Source organism: Leptonychotes weddellii, chromosome 1 (genome assembly GCF_054177405.1).
Source record: "Leptonychotes weddellii isolate Sample4059 chromosome 1, ASM5417740v2, whole genome shotgun sequence".
Taxonomy (NCBI): Eukaryota; Metazoa; Chordata; class Mammalia; order Carnivora; family Phocidae; genus Leptonychotes; species Leptonychotes weddellii.
The window spans coordinates 4,684,673-4,700,978 of NC_138369.1; positions in this window are offsets into that span (position 1 = coordinate 4,684,673).

Sequence of the window (16,306 nt, forward strand, 5' to 3'; positions counted from 1 at the left end):
GAGCAGGGAGCCCGATGCGGGACTCGATCCCGGGACTCCAGGATCATGACCTGAGCCGAAGGCAGTCGCTTAACCAACTGAGCCACCCAGGCGCCCCTGCAACAAACATTTATTGATCGCTTACTGTGTACCAGGCACTGGTGACAGGAGGGCAAGCAGAAACAGACTCAGACCCTGGCCTCCCGTAGAGCCTGGGGGACATGCATTCAACCGACATTCACTGAGTGCCTACTATACACCAGGCACTGTTCTAGGTGCTGTGGGTTGGGGGGTGGATGCAGCAGCAAACAAAACACAGGTTCCTGGAATTCACATTCTAGTAGCGGTAAGTGCCACAGAAGGGAGGTGCCCGGTGCCCCAGGACCTGACTTAGGCTGGGGTGAGGGTCAGTAGAGGCTTCTCTAAGGCAGTGACACTTGCTCTGAGATTGGCCAGACAAGGAGTTAAATTGAGAGAAAGGAAGGGTAGAGCGTCCTATCAAGAGGGAACAGCATCAGCAAAGACCCTGGGTGAGTTTGCGGTGCTAGAGCATGGGAACAAGGGAGAGTGGAGGGAGGGGTGATCTGTGGGGACGTCCTTGCTATTTTAAGGTCAGTAGGGAGCCATCAAGGGCTTTTTGCAGAGGGTGATCACAAGTGGGCTCTGCAATGACCGGGGCCACTGGGCTAGGTGTGGGTTAGTCCTGCAAGGGGAGGTCAGACCTGGGCACCCACCCTTAGCTCTGCCATCTGCACCCATCTCTCTGGGGTTCCGGGATCTGCCCAGCCTGTCTCCCGATGGTCCCATCCACCCCCAGCTGCTGTCAGAGTCTCTCCTTGCAACTTCCTGCCCCGTCCCCCAAACTTCCAGGATGCCATTAGTTTGATCAACATCTATTAGGCATCTACTGTGTGCCAGGTGCTTTACGTTTATTATCACATTGAGTTCCCCCAATAATCCTAGACAAAGGCATGAAGCCCAAGGTCAGAACCTGAAGGCAGCCTGCAGCCACGGAAGGTTCCAGGCAGGGAGCCACACAATCTGATTTAAGTTTGAGGACTAAGTTGCCAAGAAGGGTGGTGTTAATCGAATCTGCCGCTAGGGGGCACTCGAGTCTTCCTATGGATTATCTTCAAAGCGGCACTGTGCAGATGGTGGGGGCTACTGGCCACAGGTGGCACGTGAGCACTTGAAATGTGGCCCGTCCGAATCCAAATGTAAGTGTAAAAATACACACCAGATTCCGAAGACTTCGTAAGAGAAAAAGAATGTAACATGCCCCACTAATGCTTTTAAAAATATCGGTGACATATTGAAATGATGATATTTGGGGCACATCGGGCTAAATAAGTTACATTATTAAAGTCTCATCAGTATCTTTTTACTTTTTTTTAAGTTTATTGATTTTTTTAGTAATCTCTACATCCAACATGGGGCTCGAACTCACGACCACGAGATCAAAGTCACACGCTCTTCTGACTGAGCCAGCCAGACGCCCCTTTAATTTCTTGTAATGTAAGACTGTATACATGGGTTGTTTATATTTCTATCAGCTGGAGCTGACTTTAGAGAGAAGTTACTATTTTTAACTGTTGTAAGGGAGCAAATTACCTTCTTTTTCTCTCGTTTCCTCTTATATTGGTCATCCTTCAAGTTAACCATCTACGGTGTTTCTGACCAGGCTGTTCTCCTTGCTCACTGAGTAGAAGTCCATATTCATAGACCAAAAATAGAGTTGGGGGGTCATATAAATATGTAATCATATTGGATATACTTTTTTACCCAAGATATCTATGGAAACTGCTCAGACCCCCTGCTAAGGTCCTAATTCACTCTTTTTAATTTCTTAATAATCTTCCATGGTGTGGATAAACCATAATTTATTCAACCACATCCCTATGGACTAGTCTCCACTCGGTTTACAGGTTTTATTCCCTCCACTACCAAAAAGAAAAAGAGACAAAAAACCGTTACAATAGATATTTTTATACCTATGCCTACATGTGCTAATGATTCTATTTCTAAGGGAAGGATTTCTAGGAGTGAGATGTTAGGTGAAGGATTCGTGTGTTTTTAATTTTAATAGATTTTGTCAGGTCCTTGATATTAACAAATGGATTCCAAAGTTTATAGAGAAAGGCAAAGACCTAGACTAGCCAACACAGTACTGAAGAACAAAGTCAGAGGACCGACACTACCCAATGTCAAGACTTTCTATAAAGCTACAGTAATAAGGACTATGGTGTTGGCAAAAGAACAAAGAGATCAATGAAGCCGAACAGAAAGCCCAGAAATAGATCTCCACAGATAAAGTCAATTGATCTTTGACAAAGAAGCAGTCCTTTCAAGAGAGGGTGCTAGAAGAACTGGATGTCCATAGGCACAAAAATGAGTCTAGACACACACCTTACACCTTTCACAACAGTGAACCCAAAATGGATCATAATGAAGTACCTTGAATCAGCAAATTCGGAGACAGAAAGGAGAATCCAGGTTACCAGGGGCTGAGGGGGAGGGGAGTGGAGAGTTATTATTTAATGAGTACCATTTCTGTTTAGGATGATGAAAAGTTCTGGAAATAAACAGTTATGTGGTTGCACAGCATTGTGAATGTTCTAGATGCCACTGAGTTGTACACTTGCAAATGGTTAAAATGGTAAATTGTATATTATATATATTTTATCACACACACACACGGATCATAGACTGAGATGTAAAATGAAAATCTATAAAACTTCTAGAAGGAAACATGGGAAAAAAATCTAGGTGATCTTGGGTTTGGCAATAGGTTTTTAGATACAACATTAAAAGCTTAATCCATTAAAATAAAAAAAAATGATGTTCAACTTTAATAAAATTAAAATTTTGGGGGGCGCCTGCTGGCTCAGTGGGTAGAACATACAACTTTTTTATAAGATTTATGTATTTATTTGAGAGAGAGAGAGCACGAGAGCAAGAGAGTGAGCTCGGGGTGGGGGAGGGGCAGGAGAGAGAAACTTAAGCAGTCTCTGTGCTAGCGATGTGGGGCTCCATCTCATGACCCTGAGATCAGCACCCTGAGATTACTACCCAAGCCAAAACCAAGAGTCAGCTGCTTAACTCACTGTGCCACCCAGGCGCCTGGAACATATAACTCTTGATCTCGGGGTCATGAGTTCGAGCTCCATATTGGGTGTAGAGATTATTTAAGAATAAAATCTTAAAAAAAAAAAAATCAAAAGTTTTGCTCTTCAGAAGCTGCCTTTTACAAGACATAAATGGAAAGAATTAGTATCCAAAATCAATATTGTCAGGGCGAAGAATTCAAATCCTTTTGGAGAGCACATTCCCACCAACCATGTATGAGTGCACGTTTCCCCACAGTCTCACCAGCCATGAGTGTTAGCACTTTTAAAAGTCTTTCCCAGTTTGAGAAAGCAGTATCTCACTGTTACCTCAATATGCATGTTCTGACTCCCAGCCCTGTTGAGCACCTTTTCATGATTTTGAGTGACTTGGATTCATTTTTCTGTATACTGCTTATTCATTTTTTGTCCCTTTTTTTTTCAATTTGAATTGTCTTTTTCTCAGTTTATACATGCTCTTTGTCATCTGATTTATTGACTTCAAAATTTTGTGGTAGCTTTTACCACTCAGAGTTCCCTTTCCTTCTAAGGAAATTCTCTTTTGTCCTCAGATTGTATATGTAGTCACTTAGATTTCCTAGCAAGAATTTTATTCTTTTATATTTGAGTATTGGATCTATCTGGAATACATTTTTGCTTATTATATCAACAATAAATAGAGGCTTTACTAAGGGTCTACTTGTTTTTTCAGATGGATATTCAGAATTGGGCCAACACCATTTTTAAAATAAATCACCCTATTCCCTGTGAATTAAAATACCACTTTTCTCATATATAGATTTTCATAAATGCTGGGATATGTTCCTGGATTTCTGTTCTTTTTCTACTGAGCTACTTAACTAGTTCCATTCTAATATCTTATCAATTCAATTATCCCCCTAGTCTTTTTTACACTTGTCTTGGCACTTCAAGAAGAATAATTATTCTTTCTCTGTTGGGATGCTGAATGCAATCACATTAAATTTGTAACTTAGATTGTGAGTAATTTTTATTTGTTTTATGTCAACCCAACAAAGTGTCTTTCCATTGCTCCAGATCTTGCTTTATCTCTTTCAATGAGATTTTATAATTTTGCCTGTATTGTGTCTGTGCTGTTTTCCTTAAATTTATTCACATGTAGTTTGTCATTTGTAAATGTAGTGTTCCCTCATTTGCAAGTCTTTAATGCTAGAGAAATTCAATGTTTTGGTACAGTATTTCTATTCTATGCAGTCATCTTACTAAATTCTTGCTAAAAGCACTTGATCAGAGTTCACCTTATCTCTTCTTTCCAAATGTCTTAGTCTTACTGTTTTCTTGTCTTACTGCATTTGCTGGAATCCCCAAGGCAAAGTTAGAAAAGGACAGTAAGAGTTGGAGTATTGGCTTTTTTCTTAATTGGCATTTAGGCTAATATTTACTGCTGATTTTAGGGGAATTGCTTTTATTACATTTAAGCAACTTCTTTCTCCTTTTATATATTTTTTAAGTGTATTTATTTAAGTAATCTCCATACCCAGTGTTGGGGCTTGAACTCCCAATCCTGAGATCAAGACTCGCTCTCCAACTAAGCCAACCACGCACCCCTCAATTTCTTTCTTTTTTTAGATTTTACTTCACTTTTATTAGAAATGGCTGCTGAATTTTATCAAATGCTTTTTAGTCCATGCTAATAAGACCATGTGTTTTTTTTCATTTGATAGAATGCTTTTTATTGGACCTCTCTGGAATTCTGGAAATAAAGCTGTATCTCCCCACAGCTCTTTTTTTTGGTACATTACTATCAAATGACAATATTTGGTAATGTTTAGAATTTTTCTACATTCTTTTTTTTTTTCTTAAAGATTTTATTTATTTTTTTGAGAGGGAGAGACAGAGATAGCAAAAGAGATAGTGAGAGAGCCCGATGCGGGGCTCAATCCCAGGACCCTGGGATCATGACCTGGGCTGAAGGCAGATGCTTAACCAACTGAGCCACCCAGACATCCTAGGAATTTCTGTATATAATGTTCTTTTCAGGGCTGCCAGCCTGGCTCAGTTGGAAGAGCATGTGGCTCTTGATCTCTGGGTTGTGAGTTCGAGCCCCACATTGGGTGTAACGATTACCTAAAAATAAAATCATTAGGGAAAAAAAGTTCCTTTTACTGTTTTCTAAATAGTTCACAAGTTTCCTCTTGGCTTCCTCTGTCATTCAACACACTGTATGGCAGGTTTGGGGAAGGGAGGGTGGCCAGGGGATGGGGGCGGGGATCGCGGTGCTCTCCTTTTGTTTATTCGCTTTTTCTCTTCCATTGAAGAATTTCATCCTTTGTAGAGAGTTTGGGTGTATCTTTTTCTTTGTTCCCGATTCTGCCAGGTGTATATCGTCTTGTGTGCACGTGTCTTACACCGACCCGGATAGTTCTGCGTTATCTCTAGCTCTTGTTTCTTCCTTTCTCAACGGACATTTGTTTGTTTGTTTGTTTGACTCAGAATTTGCACGCGTTTATTTATTGATTTTCTTGAGATATAATTCACACACCATAAAATTTATCTTTCAGGGTTCCTGGGTGGCTCAGTCATTAAGCGACTGCCTTCAGCTCAGGTCGTGATCCCGGGTCCTGGGATCGAGCCCCGCATCGGGCTCCCTGCTCCGCGGGGAGCCTGCTTCTCCCTCTCCCACTCCCCCTGCTTGTGTTCCCTCTCTCGCTGTGTCTGTTTCTGTCAAATAAATAAATAAAATCTTTAAAAAAAATTTATCTTTCAAAGTGTACAATTCAATGGTTTTTACTCGATTCACAAGGTTGTGCAACCAGCACCACAATCTAATTCCAGAACATTCTCATCACCCCGAAAAGCAGCCTCTTTCCCTTCTTCTCATTGCCCCTGAACTACTCATCTGCTCTCTATCTCTATGGATTTGCTCGTTGGGGACATTTCATATCCATGGAATCCTACAGTATGTGACCTTCGTGTCTGCTTTCGTTCACTACAGTCCTCAAGACTCACCCCCGTTGAAATGTATCAGCACTTCTTACCCTTTATGGCTGGATAATACTCCAGTGTATGGAAGGATGGATAATGGCATTATCCATTCATCAGCTGATGGGCATTTGGGTTGTTTCCGTGTTTTAGCTGTTATGAGGCACTTGGTTAGGAAGATCCACACACATGGCTTCTGGGGAGTCTGGTCTGTTACCTCCAGCTGCCCACAGGACCCCTGGCTGTACATCCCCACCTTCGCCATCCACTCGCTCAGCAATGGAGCCCAGCCCCCTCCAAACTCCCACCCAGCAAAAACAATGATGCGATGAACTCGATTGTTCCTCTTTTTCATTTTAAAAACAGCCTTCTGTTCTTACGTTATTGATCTAATCAGTATATCTTCTGCTATTTCTCTGAAGATAATAATGGTGGTGTTGTGTTGCTTTTTCTCTCTCTCTTTGCTTTTTTTTTTTTTTTTTCCCTGAGTTTGTTTGTTTGTCCGATGTTTATTCTGGTTTCTGCCTTGCATTTTGAAGGCTTCTCTAAATCTTACAGTTGAATGCGAGGCACAGGGGCTGAAAATGATGGGACTGGGGGTTCATCCTGGTGGGGAGTTTCACTGAAGCTGAGCTCCTCCTCCCCATACATCAGTCCCTAGAGAATTTTTTCTCTGGGACCATTAGGTTTCTCCAGAGAGGACTCCCAGTCTCCGGGGGTGAGGGAGTGCCCTTGGCTTTCTTGGGATGCAGCAGGGAAGGGGTTGGCGATCTCCTCCAATACAGAAGCTTTCACCCCATCCCTTGTTCTTTTTTTTTTTTAAGATTTTATTTATTTATTTATTTTGGGGGGGAGGGGCAGAGGGAGAGAGAATCTCAAGCAGAGGTCCCGCTGAGTGTGAAGCCTTATGTGGGGCTCAATCTCACAACCCTGAGATCATGACCTGAGCCAAAACCAAGAGTCAGATGCTTAAGCGACCGAGCCACTGAGACACTCCCCCCACCATCCCTTGTTCTCAACATGGCATCTCTTACTTCCTCCTCACAGCCGGTACCTCTCAGGTGGGGGCTAATTTCACCAGAGAATCAACTTCCTCCCTATTACTTCTTCAAATTCTACTTCTTCTCCTCAGTAGTCTTTCACTGAGCACCTGCTAACTGACAAGCACCTTCGAGGGCCTGGCCATATAGTGCTGAGCAAATCAGATAATCCCTGCCACTTGGAGCTTGCCCATTCTAGCTCCTTCTGGAAACTTCTCTATTGGAATAGCTGGATTTAACCTTCATGTCCCTTAAAATTTTTCTCCCGTAGTTCCCATCTCTCATTAATTAGCCTTATCTATATTTGGTCCTTTTTCTAACTACTTTTTTTGTTTCATGATAGTAGACATTTTCCCATGTCAGTAAGTATATACCTAGCTCATCTTTTTTTTTTTTAATGATCATATAGTACTCTACTATATGGCCATAGCATTATATACTTAACCGATATTCTATTATTGGACACTTAGGTGGCTTCTGGTTTATTACTATTATTATAATAGATATAACTATATTATATATATAACTATATTGTGTACATATTATTATATATAATTATATAGATAGTTATTTAACTACATTACATATATATTTTATGTATATATAGAATATATAAATAAAAATATGTTATATGTAGGTAATATACATATATGTTATATATTACTGTATATTCTATATTCTATACATTATATAGGTTGCTAAAACTTTAAGTCTTTAATTTTTGTCTTAGAATTGAGACCTAAAAGTAGAATTTCTGGGTGAAAGGCCATTTATTAAACTTTTGGATACATGTTGTCAGTTGCCTTCCAGAAACACCCATCCCTGAATAGGCTGAGTGGGGGCTCCAGCAAGTGAAACCCGCAGGCCCCTAGAGGCCAAATACCATCCTGGGGAGAAAAATTAACGGAAAATCTACAAGCAGCAGACAAACAGGCCGGGAGCAGAGCCTTGAGCTGGAGACGGTGTGTGGCCCCAGGCAGGAAGGATGGGAGCTGGTGGGACTGGAAAGCAGCTGTGGTCCTACTGGGGCCATTGACGTGCCGGTGTGGGACACAAGGAACCATCTTCCCAGAACCCAGAAAAAGAGCAAAGAATTCTGGCTGGAATTAGGGGAGTCAGCCATGGATGGGACTCCGCTCCGATGGATTCTACTCCACTTAACGTCATTCACAGCCTGGATGCCTGGTTTCCCCTTGGTGTCTGGGGCTTTAGTTGGGGTGAAAAGAGGGTCCCTGAGTCTAGAGAGGTGCACAGGCTGGATGAAGTCTCTGCTCTATTAGTGTCTTCTCTATAGCTCCAGCCTCTTGGGTTCAAGCTCTCTGAGCTCTGATCCCCCCATCTGGAAAATGGAAATGATAATCCGTGCCCCCCTTGGGTCCCCGTAGGGATTCGAGGTCACATATGAGTGTGGGATGTCATGCAACAACAATAACAATTTTTTTTAAAGATTTTATTTATTTATTTGACAGAGAGAGTCACAGCGAGAGCAGGAACACAAGCAGGGGGAGTGGGAGAGGGAGAAGCAGGCTTCCCACTGAGCAGGGAGCCCGATGCGGGGCTCGATCCCAGGACCCTGGGATCATGACCCGAGCCGAAGGCAGCCGCTTAACCGACTGAGCCACCCAGGTGCCCCAATAACAATTATAAAATAATAGTTAAGAGTCAGAATATGCTTTTCCTGTGCCAGGCACTTTCTTCTTTACCTACATTATCCAGTTCCCTATCGGCCCCACACAACATGTCCCATTTTGGACAAGAGCAAACTTTGAGGTTCAAAGAGGTTGAATAACCCACTCAAGGCAGGGATCTAAACCCTGTCCCGCAACCCCACAGCCCACGCCTGTGACTCTCGTGTGCTCCTGGCCTTTTGGGAGGGACAGCTTCTACAACCCACACAAAGCCACCCTAGGTTATTTACTTATTTTTATTAAGTAATCTCTATGCCTAACGTGGGACTCGACCTCACTGACCATAAGACCAAGAGTCGCATGCTCTATGGACTGAGGCAGCCAGGCGCCCCAAAGGCACCCTATGTTAGAGCCAGGGGCTTCCTGCCCCTTCCGCTGGGGAGCTTAGATACACTGCAACTACTCGTATCGTGATCATCGACTACTACGTCTAAACTCCCACAGTCCTTGATAAGGTCCAGCCTGGGAGCTCCACATGCCTTTTCTGGTCTCTGGGGATCTCCCTTTGCTACTGGAGAGCAATCTTTCCACACCAGTCCCCCAGCCCCTGCCATGCCCACTTGCTCACCTGCCTGTGCTTTGGGGTTTGGGTTGGTTTCCTGGCAAAAAAAAAAAAAAAAAATGTCCTTTAATCTGCCCTGCAGGAGATGAAAAGGTGAGAATGGGAGAGGAGTCCTCACAGGCAAAACTCCTCCCTTCCCAGCGTGGGTCACAGCCTGTCTCTTTCTCTGACCAGGTCACCTTTATCTTGGGAGAGGGGGAGGGGGAGAGGGAGAGAGAGAATCTTAAGCAAGCTCCATGCTCAGCGTGGAGCCAGACACAGGGCTCGATCCCACCACCCTGAGATCAGGACCCAAGCCAAAATCAAGAGTCAGATGCTTAACCAACTGAGCCACCCAGGCACCCCTGACCAGGTCACCTTATACCCCCTTTCAGGAAAAACAAACTGCTTTCTTTTTCCCTTCAGTCTATTTGCAGCTGCACAGACACTGAGGGTTCTCCGTCCCAGGGACACTGAAGATCGGTGCCCAGGGATAAGAGCTCTGTGAGCTGAGCACCAGCTGAGTTGCATGACCCAGCCCCATCTGTGCCCAGCCGCCCTGCAGCCTCAGCCAGCTACATCCCCACTGACGGATGCCCTGGCAGATAATGTCATTGGCAAATATTGACTGATGCTCCCAGGGATGGAGCTGGCACTAGGGCAGGAGGAAAACCTTTTTTTTTTTTTAAGATTTTATTTATTTATTTGACAGAGAGAGGGAGAGCACAAGCAGGGGGAGTGGCAGGGAGAGGGAGAGGGAGAGGAAGAAGCAGGCTCCCCACAGCGCAGGGGGAGCCCGATGCGGGACTCGATCCCAGGACCCCGGGACCAGGACCCCAGGACCCCGACCCAAGCCAAAGGCAGTGGCTTAACTAACAGCCACGCAGGCGCCCCAAGAAGAACATTTTTTTAAGTGCACAGCTCAGGGGCACTAAGTCCATTCACACTGGTGCGCAACCGTCACCAACACCCATCTCCAGGACTCTTTTGATCTTGCAAGATTGAAACTATCTTCATTAAACACTACCCCTGCATCCTCCTCCTCCGACCCCAGGCTCCCACTATCTACTCTCTGTCTCTACGGATGTCCCTCCTCTAGGGACCTCATATAAGGGGAATCCTACAGCATCTATTCTTTCGTGACTGATTTATTTCACTGAACGTAATGTCCTCAAGCTTCATCCATGTAGCAGGTGTCAAAATTCCCTTCCTTGTCAAGGCTGGATAATAGTCCATTGTGTGGATGGACCACATTGTGTTTGTCCGTTCATCTGCCGATGGACACTCAGGTGACTTGTACCCTTGGCCGCTGTGGATAATCGTTGCTGTGAACATGGGTGTGCAAGGATCTCCTAGAGACATTTTTCTTCTTAATAACCTTTTTTATTTTGGAATGATTTTAGGCCCACAGAAAAGGTGCAAAGACAGTGAAGAGAGCTCCTGAATCCCCGACTCTCAGCTTTCCCTAAACGTTAACATTTTTACAAGTGTGTTCCTTGCTTTTGAAATGAACGAGGGGTGTTGGATGTCTTTGCAAACCAGCACAGGTGTCCTGGCACAAGGATTCTTGGCATTCGGCTTATGGCTCTGTCACTTCTGCCTCCACGAATCCAGACGGGCTCATGTGATGAGTCCGGACCAGGGGACAGGGAGCGTGGGACGGCCACGGGGGACGAGGGCAGAGATATAGGGAAAAGGATGAGTGGAGTTACAAGGGGAAAGAGTGTATTAATCATGCCTTTTTATGCTCTGTTTTCTGGTGCTTTGCTATCCTGGGGCCTTGTTCATCCTGGAGACACTGCCCCTCCCAGGATTAGCTAATCCCTGGTGATAGTACATGACTCCCATGACTCTCACGGAGCTCACCTTTCTTACGAAAGTCAGTCGGTGTGAAACTCACAGCGCAGATCCTTCCTTGATCAGGCTCTACCCTCCGGCCAATGTCCCCCTGTCCAACCAACCCCAGGGCCATGTACCAGGCAACTAAGGACAACACCCACAGTCCAGAATCTGCTGAAATTATTCAAATTAGCCAGTCCTAAATCTTACCCTGCCCTGACTTGCTTTCCCCTGGGAAACCACACTAAAGGCTCTCTCTTATGTTTTCCCCTCACTCCCTCTGCCTCCTGCCCGACCCTGGGGCTTCCCCTTGTTGCCCCGTGGGGCACGCCCTGCCTCCGGCCCCCGGGGGAATGTGAATATAAAGTTCTTCCTTTCCGTGTCTGTGTGCCTCACCATCCCTGGTTCAACAGATCTGGGTACCTGTTAAGACAAAAGGATTTCAAACAGTTCCCGGGATGTCGGCGAGGCCAGGTGCTGCAGGAGGGTCGAGGCAGCTGAAAGTGGCTGGTGACTGCAGGAAACGAGGGGTCTTCAGGGGGTAGAGGGGGTCCGGTGATGGCGTGTGGAGGGCAGAGTCTCCTCTGTGACTGGGAAGTGAGCACCAGGTTGGCTGCTAAAGGGAAGAGGGCTGTGGGCAGCTGAAGGGATACCAGACTGGTTTTCACCTTGGGCCTCCAGTGGAAGAGATGGTGAGATTTTATGGGGGCGCTGAGGTGAGCAAAGGGGAGGAGAGCTGATTAGGGAGAGGGTGAGGGCCCAGCCAACCCAGACTGTGCCCCTTGGAGCGGCTGTGGGACTGCTGGCTGAATGGAGGGGCCAGTGACAGCACACAGGTAAGGTGTGGTGGGAAGGGATGGGCAGGAGGTCATGGGCGGTCACTGAGGCTGGAAGAGGAGGAAGGGGAGGAGGAGGGTGAGGCCCATGTTAAAGGAAGCCCTGTTGTGGGCCAAGCTCTGGGCCAAGCACCTTAGGATCATTTACAACCCCACTAATGGGGTAGGCTCTATACAAGGCCGGCTACATAATTTGCAGGCCCCGGTGTGAAATGAAAACGTGGGGTCCTCTGTTAAAAAACAGGAAATGTTGGGGCGCCTGGGTGGCTCAGTCGGTTAAGGGTCTGCCTTCTGCTCGGGTCATGATCCCAGGGTCCTGGGATCGAGCCCCGCATCGGGCTCCCTGCTCGGCGGGAAGCCTGCTTCTCCCTCTCCCACTCCCCCTGCTTGTGTTCCCTCTCTCGCTGTCAAATAGATAAATAAAATCTTTCAAAGAAATAAAATAAAATAATAAAAAATAAAAAACAGGAAATGCAAAGCTTCCCCCCTTTACCCCTAGCCTCTCCCTCGACTTGTCATGGCACCTCGCATTTCCCATGCCTTTCTAAGTAACGAGCAATCAAAATGTTAAATTCTTAGCATGGATTCTACCAATCACCTGTTATCGCCTAGTAGCAACATAGTTATTTTTAAATGCAAACATAAGAGCATGTTGCTTGTTCGTGAAATCCCCTACTGTTAAGGAGTGCGTCTGCACCTTGCACCTTGCACCTTGAGTTGGGCTCCGAGAGCATCTGCACCTTGCACCTTGCACCTTGAGTTGGGCTCCGAGAGCATCTGCACCTTGCACCTTGCACCTCGTAACGGCTGCATTCCGCCAACACCCTCCACCCATGGGCTCTGGGGAGGAAGCCAGGCCAGGCAGAGGGGAGCCAAGCTTGCCCTCTCTTCTGTTCTTCTGTGTCACCATCTTCAACATAAGTCGTTGGCTAACACGGCAAGGCCAGTGACAAAAGAGACCTTAGGGTTTCTTGCTTGTTTCCTGGAACAGTGTTGCTCGCTTTCAGAGATAGAGGCTGGTTCAGGTTCACCTGCAAGGTGTTAAGCTGAAGGCGGCTGTGAGCACCTTTGCTTACTCAATCCCAGACCCTTTATGCTCAATTTGAGTGTCACTGAGCTGGCCAGAATTCTGTCACTGTCACAGGTGCTGGAAGCGGGCCTCCTTGGCCGTGCGTGCTCCGCTGTCCCACCCACTTCATTTTCAAAGTGCAATTTCAAAAGTAAAATGCTTAAGGATTTCCAGGTGGAGGCATTATGCTAAAAGGAATAAGTTAGACAAAGACAAATGGATTGTACGAACTCTGTTATACATGGAGTCTTTAAAAAGTCAGGAAAAAAAAAAAAAAAAACCAGAGAGAGTGGTGATTACCAGAGGCTGGGGGTGGGGGAAATGGTGAGCTATTGGTCAAAGGGTAGAAACTTCCAGTTACAATTTTATTTTTTTATTTTTTTTTAAGATTTTATTTATTTATTTGACAGAGAGAGACAGCGAGAGAGGGAACACAAGCAGGGGGAGTGGGAGAGGGAGAAGCAGGCTTCCCGCCGAGCAGGGAGCCCGACGCAGGGCTTGATCCCAGGTCCCTGGGATCATGACCTGAGCCGAAGGCAGACGCTTAACGACTGAGCCACCCAGGCGCCCCCCAGTTACAATTTTAAAAGCTAAGGTCCAGCCTGGTGATTATAGCTAGCAATACTGTATCATACACTTGAATGTTGCTAAGGAGGAGATCTTCAAAGTTCTCGCGCAGGAAAGGAAACGTTAAGTCTGTGTCACAATGGGAGTGGTAGCTAACGCTATGCTGGTAAGCATTTCGCAATGTATCAAATCAACACATTGTACACCTTTCACTTAGCGACGTCACGTGCCAGTTGTATCTCAATAACGCGGTGGGGGTGCTCTCCAGATGGCAACTGCCGAGCATCAGACCAGGTGCAGGGCCCTCCTGATGGCAGGGCTCTCTCTAAGCAGCCCGCAGATCGCGCATGCAAAGCTGGTCCTGGTGCAACATTTTATAGAAACAAGGCACAACGTGCTTGAGCGCACCCAGCTGGGAAGCCGCAGAACCACCGACACCTCTCTCTCATCCATGCACAACTGGGCTGCATCTGAGACGCCGGAACGAGGTTGTGCAGTCCCATCTGGGCACCCAGTTCCTGCTGGCCGACTCAACACCAACAGTTTGTTCTCCTTACGTGGGCTTTGTTTGTGTGAATTTGAATGGACGGTTTGAATTGATGGAGAGAGGGTAGAGGTGAAGATAACCCAGAAGTGTTGGCTCACACGTGTTTTTCTTCTGGCACTTTTTCACAATTAAAGAGAAGTCTGAACAATATATGAAAAATCGTATTTAAAAAGAAAAAAAAAGCTGAAGGGCTGTAAAAATGCCCTCCTACAGGGCAAGTAGTGGCTGGATTCTGTGGCTGAGTTTTGTGTTGGGTTCTGTGGCTCAGTTTCGCGGCTGCATTCCACGGCTGGATTCTGTGGCTGAATTTGTGTCAAGTTCTAAGACTGAGTTTTATGTTTGGTTCCATGGCTGTGTTCCATGGCTGGATTTTGTGGCTGGGTTTTGTGTTGGGTTCCATGGCTGGGTTTCATGGCTGGGTTCCATGGTGGGATTTCATGGTTGGGTTCCATGGCTGGATTCTGTGACTGGGTTTTGTGTTGGGTTCTATGGGTTCCATGGCTGGGTTTCATGGCTGGGTTTTGTGTTGAGTTCGTGGCTGCATTTCACAGCTGGGTTCTGTGGCTTGGTTCCAGGGCTGACCTAGGGCTTCAGGAACTCTGACACCTTCTGCTCTCTTGCCTGGGGAAGTTTCAAGGTGAAGACATTGCAAAGACATTTTGCCCTACTTTGAAACAATAAATGAATAAAGACATCCACAGGCCAGATCAGATTTAAACTGGGTTAAAAGTGGCCTTAGAAGCAAATGCCTTCACCTCAAAGGAGGAGGCAGGCCCTGGGTGTTTGAGCCTGGAGAAGGACTGGCACAGATGCCAGGGGAGGGTTACCTGGAGTAAGGGTCTGACCAGGACGCCAGCTCGTTTTGTTAGGTGCTCTGGGTACAAAGTGCCATGAGTCGTGTTGCTCTTCCCTCAACCCCATTTTCCCCTAATTATTGTTGTTATTAAATATAATATTTAATTTATATTTAATATGTGCATTTTAATTAATATCCGGTTATAATGTGAGTAATATATTATTTATATGATAATATATAAATGTATAAACAATATCCCGTTAGTTTTGAAATGTGAGTTTTTGGAACACAGGACTTTTCAGGAAAGCATTAGAATGTTTTGGTAGAAGCACCTGGTGTGCCGAGCTCCTATTGTGTGCCCGGCACTTTCCAGGTACTGAGGACACTGCAGCGAGCCATCCAAACCCTCCTGCACGTGGCATTCCAGTGGGGAATGGGCAGATTGTATTGTCCAAAAATAGCTGTAACAACCTCGACCATGCCCCTTGCTCTTCTTCAGCGTGAACTTGACACCCCTGGACAAGAGCCAGGGGCCTAGGTCTCTCCCTCCCGAAGCTGGGCAGAACTGTGTGTCTACCTGAACCACTAGAGTGCAGTGGACACGACACTATTACCACACAGCTGGGTCATAAACGGTGATGCGCATCCTACCTGGATCCCTCTTGGGGCGTTCCCTCTTGGAACCAGCCACCATGATGTGAGGAAGCCCAAGCCACAGGGAGGGGCCACAGGTAGGTCCAGTCGACAGCACCAGCTGAGCCCCCAGCATCCATAGCCACACGGGTGAGCCAGGAAGCCTGAAAATTACTCCAGGCCCAGCCTGACTGTCAGAAACCTTAAGCAAGAACCACCTGGCTAGACCCAACCAACCCCCAAAATTGTGAGAGATAATAAGTTTATTATTCTCTAGAACCAGGAGAGACAGCTATCAAACAGACAAGCAAGAGAATTTCAGCAAGGGATATCAGTACATGAAAGCAGAGTGATGTGACTGAGCGGGCTGTTTTAGTTGGGGACATCAGGGAAGACCTCTTAGAGGAGGTGACATTTGAGCTGAGACTTGAAGGATAGAAAAAGTGAACTATGATAAGAACTAAGAAACAGGGTTCCAGGCGGAGGGAAGAGCAAGTGCAAAGGCCCTGAGGCAGGAATGATGTTGGGTGTCTGAGGAATAGCAAGGAAGCCAGTGCTGTTGGAGTAGAGAGAGCAAAGGGGCGAGTAGCAGGGAGGTGATGTTGGCTGAGGTCACTCTGAATGTGCTGGGAAGCTGCATGAGGGTTTTGAGCAGGGGCAGGATGAGACCCAATCCCCCTAATGGGGTAGGGAGACAGGTGGGGCT